Here is a 19,762-nt window from a genome sequence, read left to right as displayed (position 1 = left end):
GCTTTCAGACAGTCAGTCACCTTCTTGCTTTGTCCTCACATGGCCTTTTCTCTGTGAGAGTGCACTTCTGGTATAACTTCCTCTTTGTACAACGACCTATTGGATTAGATCCCCCCTTTATGACCTCATTTAACCTTAATTGCATCCTTAATGGCCCTGTCTCCAAGTACGGATACATTAGCGGTAAAGGCTTCAACATATGGAATCTGGGGGAAACAATTCAGTCCATAACACTAGTGTTTACACACTATACTCTGTAATCATCCATTCAGAAATATGAGATACTACTTAAAAGTCACAAAATAAGAATATAAACGTGGCATTTCAGAAACATTTTTCACCCATATGTCCCCATGATGCTAGTCAAGTAATTGAAACTTTAGAGAAGTAGCAGTAAAATCCAGAAGTGAGTCATGCAAAGAATATAACAACTAACGTGAAATCCTTTTACACCATTTCTTAGTCCGCTCTTTCCCAAAGTGTGTTCAGATGAATAATAGTCTCCACTGATTCTCCTTTAAAATGGTATTCCTTTTGCTCTAAAGCACAGTAAACAGATATGGATCTGTCACATTAAATGTTAATCTTCTACTTGCTGACTTACCTGCACTTCAGGGAAGTATGCTTAAACTTCCTGGCTGTTTATTGTATTGTGACTATTTTTAAGCTATTGTCTGTGGGGAATTTTAAATGTGAAAACCTTTCTATAACTCTACTTTAAAAAGGAAAAGGAAAAAGGAAAGTTTAATACCGTAGAATGAATAGAAGTGTCAGAACGGAGATTCGCTATTTATTGTGAATTATCTTGCTTTTATTGGCTGCAGTCAAGCTTTTGAGGTTAAATAAACAGTTTTCCGAGATTGACTGAGAAAGCTTCATTTGTACATAAACATGCTGAAGAACCATAACGATGTTAGAAGTTTGAGTGTTGTATACATTGAACAAATGCACACATTGTATCTGTAGATATTATTTATTCAACATTTGTCATGCATTTCAATGAATAAAAATCACATATGCATAGAAAGCACTTCCCTCAGAATCAACAGAGAGTCTTGTCTTCTTCCGAGAAGAGACTTGGCAAGAGAAAAGAGTATCTGAAGCGTTCAATGCCATTCAAGTTCAGATACTGAATAAACTTGCTGTCAGTCAAAAGTCAGATATATTAAGGGAGGAAAAAAAAAACAGTTTGTAAGTAAACATCAATTGTGTTAGGTTGGAAAAAAATGAAAAACCAAAAGCACCATGGACTAACTCTGGGTAGCTGCAGAGTGCTTATGGACCTGCTCCCCCTCAGAGGTGGAGAACAGTTTTGATACGGAAGTGGAAGAGTAGTACTTTCTATTCTTTGAAACTGCTATCCCTAGATACCTAAAATGCCTTTATGCTAACCTCAGGAAGAAGTCTTTAGATTTTTTTGTTTGATATTTTGTAGATGATTTAAATCTCTATTTAAAAGAGTTTTCTATGATAGAAAGATCACACAGTCTTAATATCTAATAATCATTTTGTGTATTTGCAGTTCACCATTTGTATTTTCTGCATTAAAGTTTTTTTAAGATAGTGAATCCCATGTTAAATAAAGTAATACATGAAGAAGGAAAAGAGAGAAAATATTTTCAACCCACATTTATACACTTTGAATAGCATAGCTGAGAGTTATTGAGTACTCTCTTATTTTGAAACAATTTTTGCATTTTACTATTTTAGCTTTCAAAAGGAAAAGATCCAAGGGATAAATATGAAAGAATTCTAGTTCATTTCATGACATTACACAAATATTCCTCCTGTGACTGACAAATTAATATCTCAAAACAGAGCATTCTGGTCCTAGTAGTTAACTTGTAAACATTAATAATTCTTTTTTCAGAAATGATCACACTTTTTGGACTTGCCTTAGTGTAAGTTGCAATCAAAACATACTATTCCAATTCTTATATTTCTATTTGTAAAACTCATTCAGTGGACATTTATCATCTGTAATGACCAATTATAATTTAAAATTATTTTGGTTCTTAGTATATTTAAGCTGAGATTTTTGTAACAAGTGTCAAAAGCAATTAGATATTTTTCCCTATAGCAATGTCTGGAAAAATATTCAAAAACAAATTGTTCTAAAAATATTCTTATATTTAAAATGGTTTAAATCTTTACTTCTAAAATACTTTGAAAGGAAGGAAAATACAGATTAGTTAACTTTTATCTTTCTGAAGATCCTAGTCAAATTTTTAAACATTATCTTAAATATTAATATTCTGGTAGATTAAGAATATTTTTGAAAACAATACTTTTTCCCTAGAATGAGGTATCTTACTAAATTCCCACAGATTATTTTCTTTCTAACACATTAATGTACATACATTGCATCTATGAAGCTACAAGTTTTTACCACTGTACTCATAAGCCTAGCTAGGGAACTCATACAGAAACCATATTGCACACTCTGTGCATACATGTATTCTAGGTGAATATTCAAAATAAATTTATAGGCTTCATATAAGCAAACATAAAAATAAAAATAACAAAGATGTTTGTTTGAACTCCTAAGTTGGAGAAAATGAAAATACTTCTAATATTTGAACATTAAAAAAAAAACCTCTCAAATAAACATTAAAAAGAACACCTTGGGCGGAGGACCTTCAAGATGGCAGAGGAGTAAGACGTGGAGATCACCTGCCTCCCTACAAATACATCAAAAATACATCTACATGTGGAACAACTCCTACAGAACACCTACTGAATGCTGACAGAAGAACTCAGACTTCCCAAAAGGCAAGAAACTCCCCACATACCTGGGTACGGCAAGAGAAAAAAGAAAAAAAGAGAGACAAAAGAATAGGGATGGGACCTGCACCTCTGGGAGGGAGTCCTGAAGGAGGAAAACTTTCCACACACTAGGGAGCCACTTCACTGGTGGAGACAAGGAGGTGGGGGGTGGGGTGGGGGGAAGCTTCAGAGCCATGGAGGAGAGCACTGCAACAGGGGTGCAGAGGGCAAAGCGGAGAGATTCCTGCACAGAGGATCCAAGAAGAAACATGCCAAGACACATTAATCCAACTATCAAAAATTAAATACAAAGAGAAAAATATTAAAATCAGCAAGGGAAAAGCAACAAATAACATACAAGGGAATCCCCATAAGGTTAACAGCTGATCCTGAACTTTCAGCAGAAACTCTGCAAGCCAGAAGGGAGTGACAGGACATATTTAAAGTGATGAAAGGGAAAAACCTACAACCAAGATGACTGTACCCAGCAAGGATCTCATTCAGATTAGACAGAAAAATTAAAAGCTTTACAGACAAGCAAAAGTTAAGAGAATTCAGCACCACCAAACCAGCTTTCCAACAAATGCTAAAGGAACTTCTCTAGGCAAGGAACACAACAGAAGGAAAATACCTACAATAACAAACCCAAAACAATTAAGAAAATGGCAATAGGAACATACATATCGATAATTACCTTAAATGTAAATGGATTAAATGCTCCAATCAAAAGACATAGACTGGCTGAATGGATACAAAAACAAGACCCATCTATATGCTGTCTACAAGAGACCCACTTCACACCTAGGGACACATAGAGACTGAAAGTGAGGGGATGGAAAAAGATATTCCATGCAAATGGAAATCAAAAAGCTGGAGTAGCAATTCTCAATTCAGACAAAATAGACTTTAAAATAAAGACTATTTCAAGAGACAAAGAAGGACACTACATAATGATCAAGGGATCAATCCAAGTAGCAAATATAACAATTGTAAATATTTATGCAGCCAACAAAGGAGCACCTCAATACATAAGGCAAATGCTAAAAACCATAAAAGGGGAAATCAACAGTAACACAATAATAGTAGGGACTTTAACACTCCACTTTCACCAATGGACAGATCATCCAAAATGAAAATAAATAAGGAAACACAAGCTTTAAATGACACATTTTAAAAGATGGACTTAATTGATATTTATAGAACATTCCATCCAAAAACAACAGAATACACTTTCTTCTCAAGTGCTGATGGAACATTCTCCAGGATAGATCATATCTTGTGTCAAAAATCAAGCCTTGGGAAGGCAGGAAGATGGCGGAAGAGTAAGACGTGGAGATCACCTTCCTCCCCACAGATACATCAGAAATTCATCTACACGTGGAACAACTCCTACAGAACACCTACTGAACGCTGACAGAAGACCTCAGACCCCCCAAAAGGCAAGAAACTCCCCACATACCTGGGTAGGGCAAAAGAAAAAAGAATAAACAGAGACAAAAGGATAGGGACGGGACCTGCACCAGTGGGAGGGAGCCGTGAAGGAGGAAAGGTTTCCACACACTAGAAGCCCCTTCGCAGGCGGAGACTGCGGGTGGCGGAGGGTGAAAACCTCGGAGTAGCGGAGGAGAGCACAGCAACAGGAGTGTGGAGGGCAAAGCGGAGAGATTCCCGCACAGAGGATCGGTGCCCTCAGGCACACACCAGCCCGAGAGGCTTGTCTGCTTGGCCGCCGGGGCGGGCAGGGCTGGGAGCTGAGGCTCGGGCTTCGGTCAGAGCACAGGGAGAGGACTGGGGATGGAGGCGTGAACAGAGCCTGAAGGGTCTAGTGCGCCACGGCTGGCCCGGAGGAGTCCGGGGAAAAAGTCTGGAGCTGCCGAAGAGGCAAGAGACTTTTTCTTCCCTTTTGTTTCCTGGTGCGCGAGGAGAGGGCATTAAGAGCGCTGCTTAAAAGAGCTCCAGAGACGGGCGTGAGCCGCGGCTAAAGGTGCAGACCCCGGAGATGGGCGTGGGACGCTGGGGCTGCTGTTGCCGCCCCCACAAGTCCTGTGTGTGAGCGCAGGTCACTGTCCACCCCACCTTCCAGGGAGCCTGTGCAGCCCCCGCCACTGCCGGAGTCCCGGGACCCAGGGATGGCTTCCCCGGGAAAGCGCACGGAGCGCCTTGGGCTGGTGCAATGTCACGCCAGCCTCTGCCGCCGCAGGCCCGCCCCGCACTGCGTGCCCCTCCCTCCCCTCGGCCTGAGTGAGCCAGAGCCCCCGAATCAGCGGCTCCTTTAAACCCCGTCCTGTCTGAGCGAGGAACGGACGCTCTCCGGCGACCTACGTGCAGAGGGGGGGCCCAATCCACGGCTGAGACCCGGGAGCTGTGAGAGCAGAGAAGAGACAGGGAAATCTCTCTGTGCAGCCTCGGAGGCAGCGGATTAAAGCTCCACGGTCCGCTTGATGTGCCCTGCGTCTGTGGAGTGCATGAATGGACAGCAAATCATCCCAAATTGAGGAGGTGGACTTTGAGGACAAGATTTAAGATTTTTTCCCTTTTCCTCTTTTTACAATGAATTATCCCAAATTAAGAAGGTGGACTTTGAGAGCAAGATTTTCGATTTTTTTTCCCCCTGTTCTCTTTTTGTGAATGTGTATGTGTATGCTTCTGTGTGAGATTTTCTCTGTATAGCTTTGCTTCCACCATAGGACCCAGGGTTCTATCGGTCCATTTTTTTTCAATAATTACTTTTTTATATTTAATAACGCTACTATATTTTATACTTTATTCTATTTTACTTTATCTTCTCTCTTTCTATTTTTCCTACCTTCCTCCCTCCCTCCCTCCACCCCTTTCTCTCTTTCTTTCTTTCTTTCCTTCCTACCTCCCTCCCTCCCTTCTTCCTTTCACTTTCTTTTTCTTTCCTTCCTCCCTCCCTCCCTCCTTTCTTTCTTTCTTCCGTCCTTCCTCCCTCCCTCCCTCCCGTCTTTCTTTCGTTCTTTCTTTCCTTCCTCCCTCCCTCCCCCTTCCTCCTCTCACTCTTTCTTTTTCTTTCCTTCCTCCCTCCCTCCTGTCTCTCTTTCTTTCTTTCCTTCTTTCCCTCCTCCCTCCCTCCCTTCTTCCTTTCACTCTTTTTCTTTCCTTCCTCCCTCCCTCCCGCCCTTCTGTCTTTCTTTATTTCTTTCCTTCCTCCCTCCCTCCCTCCTGTCTTTCTTTCTTTCTTTCTTTCTTTCTTTCTTTCTTTCTTTCTTTCTTTCTTTCTTTCCTTCCTCCCTCCCTCCCTCCCTTCTTCCTTTCACTCTTTCTTTTTCTTTCCTTCCTCCCTCCCTCCCTCCTGTCCTTCTTTCTTTCTTTCTTTCCTTCCTCCCGCCCTCCCTCCCTTCTTCCATTCACGCTTTTTCTTTCCTTCCTCCCTCCCTCCCTCCTTTCTTTCTTTCTTTCCATCCTTCCTCCCTCCCTCCTTTCTTTCTTTCTTCCTTCCTTCCTTCCTTTCTTTCCTTCTTCCTTTCTCTCTCTCTCTCTTTCTTTCTTCTACTAATTCTTTCTTTCTACATTTTCTCCCTTTTATTCTGAGCCAGGTAGATGAAAGGCTCTTGGTGCTGCAGCCAGGAGTCAGTGCTGTGCCTCTGAAGTGGGAGAGCCAACTTCAGGACACGGATCCACAAGAGACCTGCCAACTCCACATAATATCAAGCAGCGAAAATCTCCCAGAGATCTCCATCTCAACACCAGCATCCAGCTTCAGTCAACGACCAGCAAGCTACAGTGCTGGTCACCCTATGCCAAGCAACTAGCAAGGCAGGAATACAACACCACCCATTAGCAGAGAGGCTGCCTAAAAATATAATAAGGCCACAGGCACCCCAAAACACACCACCAGACGTGGACCTGTCCACCAGAAAGACAAGATCAAGCCTCAACCACCAGAACACAGGCACTAGTCCCCCCCACCAGGAAGCCTACACAACCTACTGAAACAACCTTAGCCACTGGGGACAGACACCAAAAATAACGGGAACTACGAATCTGCAGCCTGCAAAAAGGAGACCCCAAACACAGTAAGATAAGCAAAATGAGAAGACAGAAAAACACACAGCAGGAGAAGGAGCAAGATAAAAACCTACCAGACCTAACAAATGAAGAGGTAGTAGGCAGTCTACCTGAAAAAGAATTCAGAATAATGATAGTAAAGATGATCCAAGATTCTATTTCGAAGATCCAAAATCTTGGAAATAGAATAGACAAAATGCAAGAAACAGTTAACAAGGACCTAGAAGAACTAAAGATGAATCAAGCATCGATTAAAAATACAATAAATGAAATGAAAAATACTCTAGATGGGATCAATAGCAGAATAACTGAGGCAGGAGAATGGATAAGTGAGGTGGAAGATAAAATAGTGGAAATAACTGATGCAGAGCAAAATAAAAAAGAATGAAAAGAACAGAGGACAGTCTCAGAGACCTCTGGGACAACATTAAATGTACCAACATTCGAATTATAGGGGTTCCAGAAGAAGAAGAGAAAAAGAAAGGGACTGAGAAAATATTTGAAGAGATTATAGTTGAAAACTTCCCTAATATGGGAAAGGAAATAGTTAATCAAGTCCAGGTGGCACAAAGAGTCCTATACAGAATAAATCCAAGGAGAAATATGCAAAGACACATATTAATCAAACTGTCAAAAATTAAACACAAAGAAATCATATTAAAAGCAGCAAGGGAAAAACAACAAATAACACACAAGGGAATCCCCATCAGGTTAACAGCTGATCTCTCAGCAGAAACTCTACAAGCCAGAAGGGAGTGGCAGGACATAATTAAAGTGATGAAGGAGAGAAACCTGCAACCAAGATTACTCTACCCAGAAAGGATCTCATTCAGACTTGATGGAGAAATTAAAACGTTTACAGACAAGCAAAAGCTGAGAGAGTTCAGCACCACCAAACCAGCTTTAAAACAAATACTAAAGGAAATTCTCTAGGCAAGAAACACAACAGAAGGAAAATACCTACAATAACGAACCCAAAACAATTAAGGAAATGGGAATAGGAACATACATTTCGATAATTACCTTAAATGTAAATGAACTAAATGCTCCCACCAAAAGACACAGATTGGCTGAATGGATACAAAAACAAGACCCATATATATGCTGTCTACAAGAGACCCACTTCAGACCTACAGACACATACAGATTGAAAGTAAGGGGATGGAAAAAGATATTCCATGCAAATGGAAACCAAAAGAAAGCTGGAGTAGCAATTCTCATATCAGACAAAATAGACTTTAAAATAAAGACTATTAGAAGAGACAAAGAAGGACACTACATAATGATCAAGGGATCAATCCAAGAAGAAGATATAACAATTGTAAATATTTATGCACCCAACATAGGAGCACCTCAATACATAAGGCAAATACTAACAGCCATAAAAGGGGAAATTGACAGTAACACACTCATAGTAGGGGACTTTAACACCCCACTTTCACCAATGGACAGATCATCCAAAATGAAAATAAATAAGGAAACACAAGCTTGAAATGATACATGAAACAAGATGGACTTAATTGATATTTATAGGACATTCCATCTAAAAACAACAGAATACACATTTTTCTCAAGTGCTCATGGAACATTCTCCAGGATAGATTATATCTTGGGTCACAAATCAAGCCTTGGTAAATTTAAGAAAATTGAAATTGTATCAAGTATCTTTTCCGACCACAGTGCTATAAGACTAGACATCAATTACAGGAAAAGATCTGTAAAAAATAAAAACACATGGAGGCTAAACAATACAGTACTCAATAACGAAGTGATCACTGAAGAAATCAAAGAGGAAATCAAAAAATACCTAGAAACAAATGACAATGGAGACACAATGGCCCAAAACCTATGGGACGCAGCAAAAGCAGTTCTAAGGGGTAGTTTATAGCAATACAATCCCACCTTAAGAAACAGGAAACATCTTGAGTAAACAACCTGACCCTACACCTAAAGCAATTAGAGAAAGAAGAACAAAAACCCCCCAAAGATAGCAGAAGGAAAGAAATCATAAAGATCAGATCAGAAATAAATGAAAAAGAAATGAAGGAAACAATAGCAAAGATCAATAAAACTAAAAGCTGGTTCTTTGAGAAGATAAACAAAATTGATAAACCATTAGCCAGAGTCATGAAGAAAAGAAGGGAGAAGACACAAATCAATAGAATTAGAAATGAAAAAGGAGAAGTAACAACTGACACTGCAGAAATACAAAAGATCATGAGAGATTACTACAAGAAGCTCTATGCCAATAAAATGGACAACCTGGAAGAAATGGACAAATTCTTAGAAAATCACAACCTTCCGAGACTGAATCAGGAAGAAATAGAAAACATGAATAGACCAATCACAAGCACTGAAATTGAAACTGTGATGAAAAATCTTCCAACAAACAAAAGCCCAGGACCAGATGGATTCACAGGTGAATTCTATCAAACATTTAGAGAAGAGCTAACAACTATCCTTCTCAAACTCTTCCAAAATGTAGCAGAGGGAAGAACACTCCCAAACTCATTCTATGAGGCCACCATCACCTTGATACCAAAACCAGGCAAGGATGTCACAAAGAAAGAAAACTACAGGCCAATATCACTGATGAACATAGATGCAAAAATCCTCAACAGAATACTAGCAAACAGAATCCAACAGCACATTAAAAGGATCATACACCATGATCAAGTGGGGTTTATTCCAGGAATGCAAGGATTCTTCAATATATGCAGATCAATCAATGTGATACACCATATTAACAAATTGAAGGAGAAAAACCATATGATCATGAATAGATGCAGAGAAAGCTTTCGACAAAATTCGACACCCATTTATGATAAAAACCCTGCAGAAAGTAGGCATAGAGGGAACTTTCCTCAACCTAATAAAGGCCATATATGACAAACCCACAGCCAACATCATCCTCAATGGTGAAAAACTGAAACCATTTCCACTAAGATCAGGAACAAGACAAGGCTGCCCATTCTCACCACTCTTATTCAACTTAGTTTTGGAAGGTTTAGCCACAGCAATCAGAGAAGAAAAGGAAATAAAAGGAATCCAAATTGGAAAAGAAGATGTAAAGCTGTCACTGTTTGCAGATGACATGATATTATACATAGAGAATCCTAAAGATGCTACCAGAAAACTACTAGAGCTAATCAATGAATTTGGTAAAGTAGCAGGATACAAAATTAATTCACAGAAATCTCTTGCATTCCTATACACTAATGATGAAAAATCTGAAAGAGAAATTAAGGAAACCCATCCATTTACCATTGCAACAAAAAGAATAAAATACCTATGAATGAATCTACCTAAGGAGACAAAAGACCTGTATGCAGAAAATGATGACACTGATGAAACAAAGACCATGCAGTCAGATAGAGAGATATACCATGATCTTGGATTTGAAGAATCAACATTGTGAAAATGACTATACTATCCAAAGCAATCTCCAGATTCAATGCAATCCCTATCTAGCTACCAATGGCATTTTTCACTGAACTAGAACAAAACTTTCACAATTTGTATGGAAACACAAAAGACCCCAAATAGCCAAAGCAGTCTTGAGAAAGAAAAACGGAGCTGGAGGAATCAGGCTCCCTGACTTCAGACTATACTACAAAGCTGCAGTAATCAAGACAGTATGGTACTGGCAGAAAAACAAAAATATAGATCAATGGAACAGGATAGAAAGCCCAGAGATAAACCCACATGCATATGGTCACCTTACCTTTGATAAAGGAGGCAAAAATATACAGTAGAGAAATGGTAGCCTCTTCAATAAGTGGTGCTGGGAAAACTGGACAGCTTTCATAATGAAATTAGAACACTCCTTAACACCATAAACAAAAATAAACTCAAATGGATTAAAGACTTAAATGTAAGGCCAGACACTATCAAACTCTTAGAGGAAAACATAGGCAGAACGCTCTATGACATAAATCACAGCACGGTCTTTTTTGACCCACTTCCTAGAGAAATGGAAATAATAACAAAAGTGAACAAGTGGGACCTAATGAAACTTAAAAGCTTTATGCACCAAAGGAAACCATAAACAAGATGAAAAGACAATGCTCAGAATGGGAGAAAATATTTGCAAACAAAGCAACTGAAAAAGGATTAATCTGTAAAATATACAAACAGCTCATGCAGCTCAATATCAAAAAAACCAAACAACCCAATCCAAAAATGGGCAGAAGACCTACATAGACATTTCTCCAAAGAAGATACACAGATTTCCAACAAACACATGAAAGGATGCTCAACATCACTAATCATTAGAGAAATGCAAATCAAAACTACAGTGAGGTACCGCCTCACACTGGTCAGAATGGCCATCATTAAAAAATTTACAAACATTAAATTCTGGAGAGGATGTGGAGAAAACGGGACCCTCTTGCACTGTTGGTGGAATGTGAATTGATACAGTCACTATGGAGAACAGTATGGATGTTCCTTAAAAAACTAAAAATAGTACTACCATATGACCCAGCAATCCCACTACTGGGCATATACCCTGAGAAAAACATAATTCAAAAGGAGACATTTACCACAATGTTAATTGCAGCACTATTTATAGTAGCCAGGTCATGGAAGCAACCTAAGTGTCCATCGACAGATGAGTGGATAAAGAAGATGTGGCATATATATACACAATGGAATATTACTCAGCCATAAAAAGAAATGAAATTGAGTTATTTGTAGTGAGGTGGATTAACCTAGAGTCTGTCATACAGAGTGAAGTAAGTCAGAAAGTGAAAAACAAATACTGTATGCTAACAAACATATATGGAACCTTAAAAAAAAAGTTTCTGATGAACCTAGGGGCAGGACAGGAATGAAGACACTGACGTACAGAATGGACTTGAGGATATGGAGTGGGGGAAGGGTAAGCTGGGATGAATTGAGAGAGTAGCATTAACATATATACACTACTAAATGTAAATTAGATAGCTGTTGGGAAGCAGCAGCATAGCACAGGGAGATCAGCTCAGTGCTTTGTGACCACCTAGATGGGTGGGATAGAGATGGCAGGAGGGAGAGGGAAGAGTGAGGGGTTATGCAGATATATGCATACATATAGCTGATTCACTTTGTTATACAGCAGAAACTAGCACAACATTGTAAAGCAATAACACTCCAATAAAGATGTTAAAAAAAAAACACCTTGGAATATTTAATTGGATACCTTATGAAAATTTGACTTCAGAATTGGTCACACTGACTTTGAACACATCATCAGTTCTTTCCACAATAGCCTTAGGGACTTAATCCATTTTAAGTGAGTTGCCAACATCCATGATGAAGTCCTTGGATTTGCATGTTTCTTTCTTTTTTTTTTTTTTTAAATATCATATCATTTCCTTGTTTTAAATTCTGTAAAAATTTTATTAGAGAATAGTTGATTTACAATGTTGTGTTAGTTTCTGCTGTACAGCAAAGTGATTCAGTTATACGTATATCCATTCTTTTTCAGATTCTTTTCCCATATAGATTTTTATAGAATATTGAGTAGAGTTCCCAGTGCCATACAGTAGGCCTTGTTGATTATTTTATATATAGTGTGGTGAGTATATGTTAATCCCAACCTCCTAACTTATCCCTCCTCTCAACCTTTCCCCTTTGGTAACCGTAAGTTTGTTTTCGAAGTTCTGTGATTCTGTTTTGGTCTTGTAAAACAAGTTGATTTGTATCATTTTTGTTAGATTCCACATATAAGTGATATCATATGATATATGTCTTTCTCTGTCTGACTTAGTTCACATAGTATGATTGTTTCTGGGTCCATCCGTGTTGCTGCAAATGAAATTATTTCATTCTTTTTTTATGGCTGAGTAATATTCCATTGTATATATGTACCACATCATCTTTATCCATTCCTCTGTCACTGAACATTTAGGTTGCTTCCACATCTTGGCTATTGTTAATAGTGCTGCAAGGAACATTGGAGTATATGTATCTTTTCCAATTACAGTTTTCTCTGGATATATGCCCAGGAGTGGGATTGCTGGATCATGTGTTAGTTCTATTTTTAGTTTTTTAAGGAACCTCTAAACTGTTCTCCATAGTGGTTGTACCAATTTATATTCCCTCCAGCACACTCTCTCCAGAATTTATTGTTTATAGATTTTTTGATGATGGCCATTCTGACTGGTGTGAGGTGATACCTCGTAGTTTTGATTTGCATTTCTCTGATAATTAGAGATGTTGAGCATCTTTTCATGTTCTTTTTTGGACATTTGTATGTCTTCTTTGGAGAAATGTCTGTTTAGATCTTCTGCCCATTTTTTGCTTGTTTTTTTTTTTGTTTTTTTTTTGGTATAGAGCTGCATGTGCTCTTTGTAAATTTTGGAGATTAATCCCTTGCAGGTTGCATATTTAGCAAATATTTTCTCCCATTCTGAGGGCTGTCTTTTCATTTTGTTTATGGTTTCCTTCGCTGTGCAAAAGCTTTTGAGTTTAATTAGGTCCTATTTGTTTTTATTTGCATTACTCTAGGAGGTAGATCCAAAAAGATATTGCTGCAATTTATGTCAAAGTGTGTTTTGCCCATGTTTACATCTAAGAGTTTTTTAATGTCCATCCTTATATTTAGGTCTTTACTTCATTTTGAGTTTATTTTTGTGTATGGTGTTTGAGAATGTTCTAATTTCATTTTTTTTTACATGTAGCTTTCCAGTTTTCCCAGCACCATTTATTTTAGAGGCTGTCTTTTCTCTGCTGTATAGTCTTGTCTCCTTTGTCATAGATGAATTGACCATAGGTGTGTTGGTTTATTTCTATCCTGTTCCACTGATATATATTTCTGTTTTTGTGCCAGTACCATGCCAGTACCATGCTGTCTTGATTACTGTAGCTTTGTAGTGTAGTCTGAAGTCAGGTCGCCTGATTCTTCCAGCTCCATTTCTTTTTTTTTCTCAGAATTGCTTTGGCTATTCGGGCTCTTTTGTGTTTCCATACTGGAAACACATATTCCATTTTAATATTTTTGGTTCTAGTTCTGTGAAAAATGCAATTGGTAATTTGATATGGATTGCATTGAATTTGTAGATTGCCTTGGTTAGTATAGTCATTTTGACAATATTAATTCTTCCAATTCAAGAACATGTTATATCGTTCTTTCTGTCTCATCTTTGATTTCTTTCATCAGTGTCTTACAGTTTTTGGAGTACAGGTCTTTTACCTCTTTGGGTAGGTTTATTTCTAAGCATTTTATGCTTCTGGATGAGATGGTAAATGGGATTGTTTCCTTAATTTCTGTTTCTGATCTTTCATTGTTAGTGTATAGGGATGCCAGAGATTTCTGTACATCCATTTTATATCCTGCAAATTTACCAAATTCATTGATGATCTTTAGTAGTTTTCTGGTAGCATCTTCAGGATTTTCTACATGTAGTATCATGTCATCTGCGAATAGTAGCAGTTTAACAACTTCTTTTCCAATTTGGATTCCTTTTATTTCTTTTTCTTCTCTGATTGCCATGGCTAGGACTTCCAAAACTATGTTGAAAAAAATTGGTGAGGGTGGACATCTTTGTCTTGGTCCTGATCTTAGATGAAGTGCTTTCAGCGCTTCACCACTGAGCCTGATGTTAGCTGTAGGTTTGTCCTATATGGCCTTTATTATGTTGAGGTAGGTTCCCTCTATGCCCACTTTCTTGAGAGTTAAGTAGGTGTTGAATTTCGTCAAAAGCTTTTTATGCATCTATTGAGGTGATCATATGGTTTTATTCTTCAGTTTGTTAATGTGGTGTATCACACTGATTGATTTGTAGATATTGTAGAATCCTTGCATCCCTGGGATAATTTCCACTTGATCATGGTGTATGATCCTTTTAGTGTGCTGTTGGATTTGTTTTGCTAGTATTTTGTTGAGGATTTTTGCATCTATGTTCATCATGATGCAAAAATGTATGTGATACTGACCTGTAATATTCTTTTTTTTATATATATCTTTTTCTGGTTTTGCTATCAGGGTGATGGTGGCCTCATAAAATGCGTTTGGGAGCGTTCCTTCCTCTGCAGTTGTTTGGAACAGTTCTAAAAGGATAGGTATTAACTCTTCTCTAAATGTTTGATATAATTCACCTGGACTTTTGTTTGTTGTAAGTTTTTTGTTTTGTGTTGTTTTTTTTTGCGGTACACGGGCCTCTCACTGTTGTGGCCTCTCCCATTGTGGAGCACAGGCTCCAGATGTGCAGGCTCAGTGGCCATGGCTCACGGGCCTAGCTGCTCCATGGCATGTGGGATCTTCCTGGACCGGGGCACGAACCTGTGTCCCCTGCATCGGCAGGCAGACTGTCAACCACTGCGCCACCAGGGAAGCCCTGTTGTAAGTTTTTTAATCACAGTTTCAATTTCATTACTTGTGATTAGACTGTTCATGTTTTCTATTTCTTCCAGGTTCAGTCTTGTATGGTTGTACCTAAGAATTTGTCCGTTTCTTCTAGATTGTCCATTTTGTTGGCATATAGCTGCTTGTAATAGTCTGTTATGATCCTTTATATTTCTGTGGTGTCCATTGTAACTTCTCTGTTTTCATTTCTAATTTTATTCATTCCAACCCTCTCCCTTTTTTCTTGATGAGTCTGGCTTGACGTTTATCAGTTTTGCTTATCTTTTCAAAGAACCAGCTTTGAGTTTCATTGATTTTTTTGTATCATTTTCTTTGTCTCTGTTTAATTTTTTTCTGCTCTGAGCTTTCTGATTTCTTTGCTTCTGGTAACTTTGGGTTTTGTTTGTTCTTCATTCTCTAGTTGCTTTAGATGTAAGGTTAGGTTATTTATTGGGATTTTTCTTGTTTCCTGAGGTAAGATTGTATTGCTATAAACTTCCCTCTTAAAACTGCTTTTGCTGTGTCCCATATGTTTTGGATTGTCATGTTTTCATTGTCATTTTTCTCTAGGTATTTATTTGTTTCCTCTTTGATTTCTTCAGTGATCCATTGGTTGTTTAGTAACATCTTATTTAGCCTCCACATGTTTGTGTTTCTTTACAGTTTTTTTTCTTGTATTTGATTTCCAATCTCATATCGTTGTGTTTGGAAAAGATGCTTGATGTGATTTCAATTTTCTCAAATTTATCTAGGCTCACTTTTTAGCCCAGCATGTGATCAATCCTGGAGAATGTTCATGTGCACCTGGGAAGAATGTGTACTCATTCTATTGGATGGAATGTTCTATAAATATCAGTTTTCTTCATCTGTTCTAATGCGTCATTTAAGGCCTATGTTTCCTAGATGATTTTCTGTCCTGATGAACTAAACTCCTTTTTTCCATTTACTGAAGACTATCAGAATCTACAGGAATTCCTTGCTCTAGAGAAATTTGTATTAGCAAACTAAGTTACATATTTTAAGCTTTTAGTAAGGGGAGGGATAATGAAGGCAGATGAAAGCAGTATTCAGCCTGACTAAGGCCAGTGAATATCTCCATAGAATAGTCCTTTTCCAAAGGACACATCAGAATATTGCTTGATGAACAACAGAATTAGAACAAAGTTGTTGAAGTTATTTTGGAAAGAAACGATCAAGCTTTGGTAGATGAATCTCTTTGCTTTACTGTATGAAAGTCTACAAAGTAGAATGGCAATTTGCAGCTTACTCTCTAGGGCAGCCAAAATTTTCCTGGTTCTGTGGATTTATCATCAATATCTTTATTTTTATGATAATAGTAATAGTAGTAGTAATAACAGTGATAATTCCTACCTCAAAGCATTCTCTGAGGAAGGTATGAGTTAAATTCTTCCTATAAATTGTTATGCTTATAAATTTTGTTAGTTATTTTAAATGAGAAAAATAGACTGCTTGTCTAGAATGATCATAATAAGTATAAGAAAAAATATTTAAACTTCATTTTTCTAATTCAACCTTATCCAGTAGAACTTTTTGTGATGATGGAAATTTCTATATTCTTTATGTCCAGTATGGTACCTGATAGCTCCATATGGCTACTGAGCATTTGAAACATGGCTAGCATGACTGAAAAATTGTTGTTTTAATTTCATTTAAATTTAAACTTGCAGCTACACACTACTTTATTGGACAGTGTAGATCTATTTATATATATTCATTTCTCATTGGGGGAGATTCTGTGAGACCATCAAAGATGTATGTCCATTTATTTCTTTCTCTGGAAGAGTTTGTGTCAGAGCTGTCTTATCTTTTCCTTTAACATCTAGTGGAGTCTACTACCAGACCTATCTGGACTAGATGTTTCTTTGTAGGAAAGATTTTAATTACAAATTATAGTTCTTTAAAACATTATTTATATTTTCTATTCATTCCTGTACAATTTGGAAATTGAACTTTTCCTGCTGTTTTAAAATATTTCATCTAATAGTTTCAAATGGATTGGTTTAAAATATTTAATAATATCATCTTAGATTCTTTTTAGTAGCCATACATTTTGTAATGATGTTCCCTTCTACTTTTTCCTTTTGTAGTTGGTATTGCAAATTCTTTTCTTAATAAGTTAGCCACATCAAAGTTTTAGCAATTTGATCTTTACAAAGACACAAAAACAAAAAGAAAAAAAATTGTTGACCCTCTCTTTTAAAAGTTTTTAAAAATGTGTTTTGTTAATTTTTGCTTCTATGTATGTATTAGGTCTTCCTTCTAATTTCTGTGAGTTATATTTCCTCCCATTTTTCTGTCTCATAGAGGTAGATTATTATATAATTTAATGGAAACTTTTTGTCTAATTAAAGACATTTAGGATCAACTTCTGTCTTAATACATTAGTTTCTGCATCTTATAAGTTTTGATATATCATATTACAATTAGTATTTGGTTAATTATTTTCTATTTTCATTTGATTTATACTTTGAGCCATGAATAATTAAACAGTGGTTTCCTGATTTCCAAGCATGAAATGGTTTACTAGTCATGTTTTTTCTACTGATTTATAGCTTAACTATTCTGTGCTATTTTATGACTCAAGCCTTTGGAATTTGGAGAGATTTTTTTTTTTGTCTCACAATGTGGGTAATTGTGGTAATTTTGTGCATACTTGAATATGCATCTTTTTGGTCTGCTTGTCTTATTACTTAAAAAAACGTGCTAACATCTCCCACATTGTTATGTATTTGTCTCTTCTCCTTTGAATTATGCTTCTTTTAATTTAGTATTTCTCAATTACTTGTCCCTTTTTTCTCTAATAATGCACTTGGCTATAATGTTTACTTTTCCTAATATTTATGTAGTGGCACCAAATTTTCTTTTGTTAATATGTTCACAGTATATAATTTTTCATTTGTTTTTTATTTTTATAGTACTCTGATGAAATTCTTAATGTAATGCTTTAATTTCTTAAATATATGTAGTGTAGTTATATTATTTATTTATTTATTTATTTTTAAGTTCTTTGGCCACGCCTCACAGCATTTGGGATCTTAGTTCCCCGACCAGGGATTGAACCCATGCTCCCTACAATGGAAGCACAGAGTTTTAACCAGTAGACCACCAGGGAAGTCCCTGTAGTATAGTTATTTTAAAGTCTAAGGCTGAATTCTCCATTATCTGTACCCATGTAGTTTCTTTATATGTTCTGATTTGTTTTATGATTTACAGTCACAGTTTAGTTTCCTTGTGTGTTGGAATTTTAAGTTAAAAATTTAAAGATTATTTGAGATTCTCAATTATCCTCCTCTGAACATGGCTGAGATTAGCCACCTGAAATCTCAGATCATGCTAATCCAATAAAAAACTGAGGCAAATTGAAGCTGGAGTTTTATTTTCAGGAAGAATGGTTTATTTCTTGTTTAACTTTACTCCTAGGATTTAGCACTTCAGCTTCCCAGCCAAAGCCTATGGAATGAATAAGGCTTTATTCAATTCTCCCCTCTACTTAATGTTGTGTGTTCTGTTCACAATTTTTTTTCAGCTTATTAACCCGCCAACTACCTGCTATGAGTAGCCAAATATCTGTTGGGGAAAAGGAGTACCAAACCCTGGGAACACATGCATGCATCCTTACACTCATAGATCTTTGCCTCACAAATTCTTACTGCCTTGAAGATGTCTATTGCCTTCATTTTATATATATATGTGTGTGTATATATATATATATATATATATATATACATAAATACACATATGTGTGTACACATATATACATTACATTTGTGTGTATGTGTATATACACACACTTAGATATATATATGATATAAAGTTATTCTATTTGTGTTTAAGGAATGGTTATTCTAAACTACTAACCCACTGCTCCAACTTTGCAGAAAGTTGAATCTCATCATTATATTTTAACACATATCCAATATTTTTTTTCAATATTTACTTTTTCAGTCAATGACTAGTGTCAATTAAGGTATTGAGCCTTTCTAATAAAGCATATTTTCACTTCCATTTCCTCCTCCCTTTTCTCTTGCTACTATCTATCAAGGTTGTTTGATCAAGATTTTTTTTTAGTGATACATATTAAAATACTTTTGTAGATTGATCTAAACGTGGTGGGTTTTGGCTCCTTGGATCAACATAAAAGAGAGCCCCTTTGTATTCTCTGCCATATTTCAGAAATGTTCTCTTGCTTATGTTTGAACTGAAACTTCCTTCTATAATCCACTTCTATCTACTCTTGATCTTTGAGGGGTTCTTCGTGATTTCTGGTTTACTGAGGATACCATGGAATTACATACAATCCATGGAATTGTTATAAATATTGTTTTGTTTTATTTTCTGAATGGGAGGGGTGGTATTAACATAAGATCATCATGAATCAGAGCCAGTGTTTACGTTAAAGCAGGTTTTGTTTTGTTTTGTTTTAGTCATCATTTCTTCAAAGCCTAGAAAGCCTGGAACTTTCAAACTATTTTAATCACTACTTTGCATGTAAAATGTAATTTTGACCAAAGAGGGGGCTCCTTTTAAACATATAATTATTTTCACGCATTGAGTAAAAGAATTGCTTAGTCTGTACTTGTGAAATACAAAGTGAATTTGTTTATGTTGTGTACATAT

The sequence above is a fragment of the Mesoplodon mirus genome, assembly GCF_964341445.2.
Source record: "Mesoplodon mirus genome assembly, chromosome: 5".
Lineage (NCBI taxonomy): Eukaryota > Metazoa > Chordata > Mammalia > Artiodactyla > Ziphiidae > Mesoplodon > Mesoplodon mirus.
The sequence above is the reverse complement of the archived record's forward strand: the minus strand, read 5'-3'. Positions refer to the sequence as shown.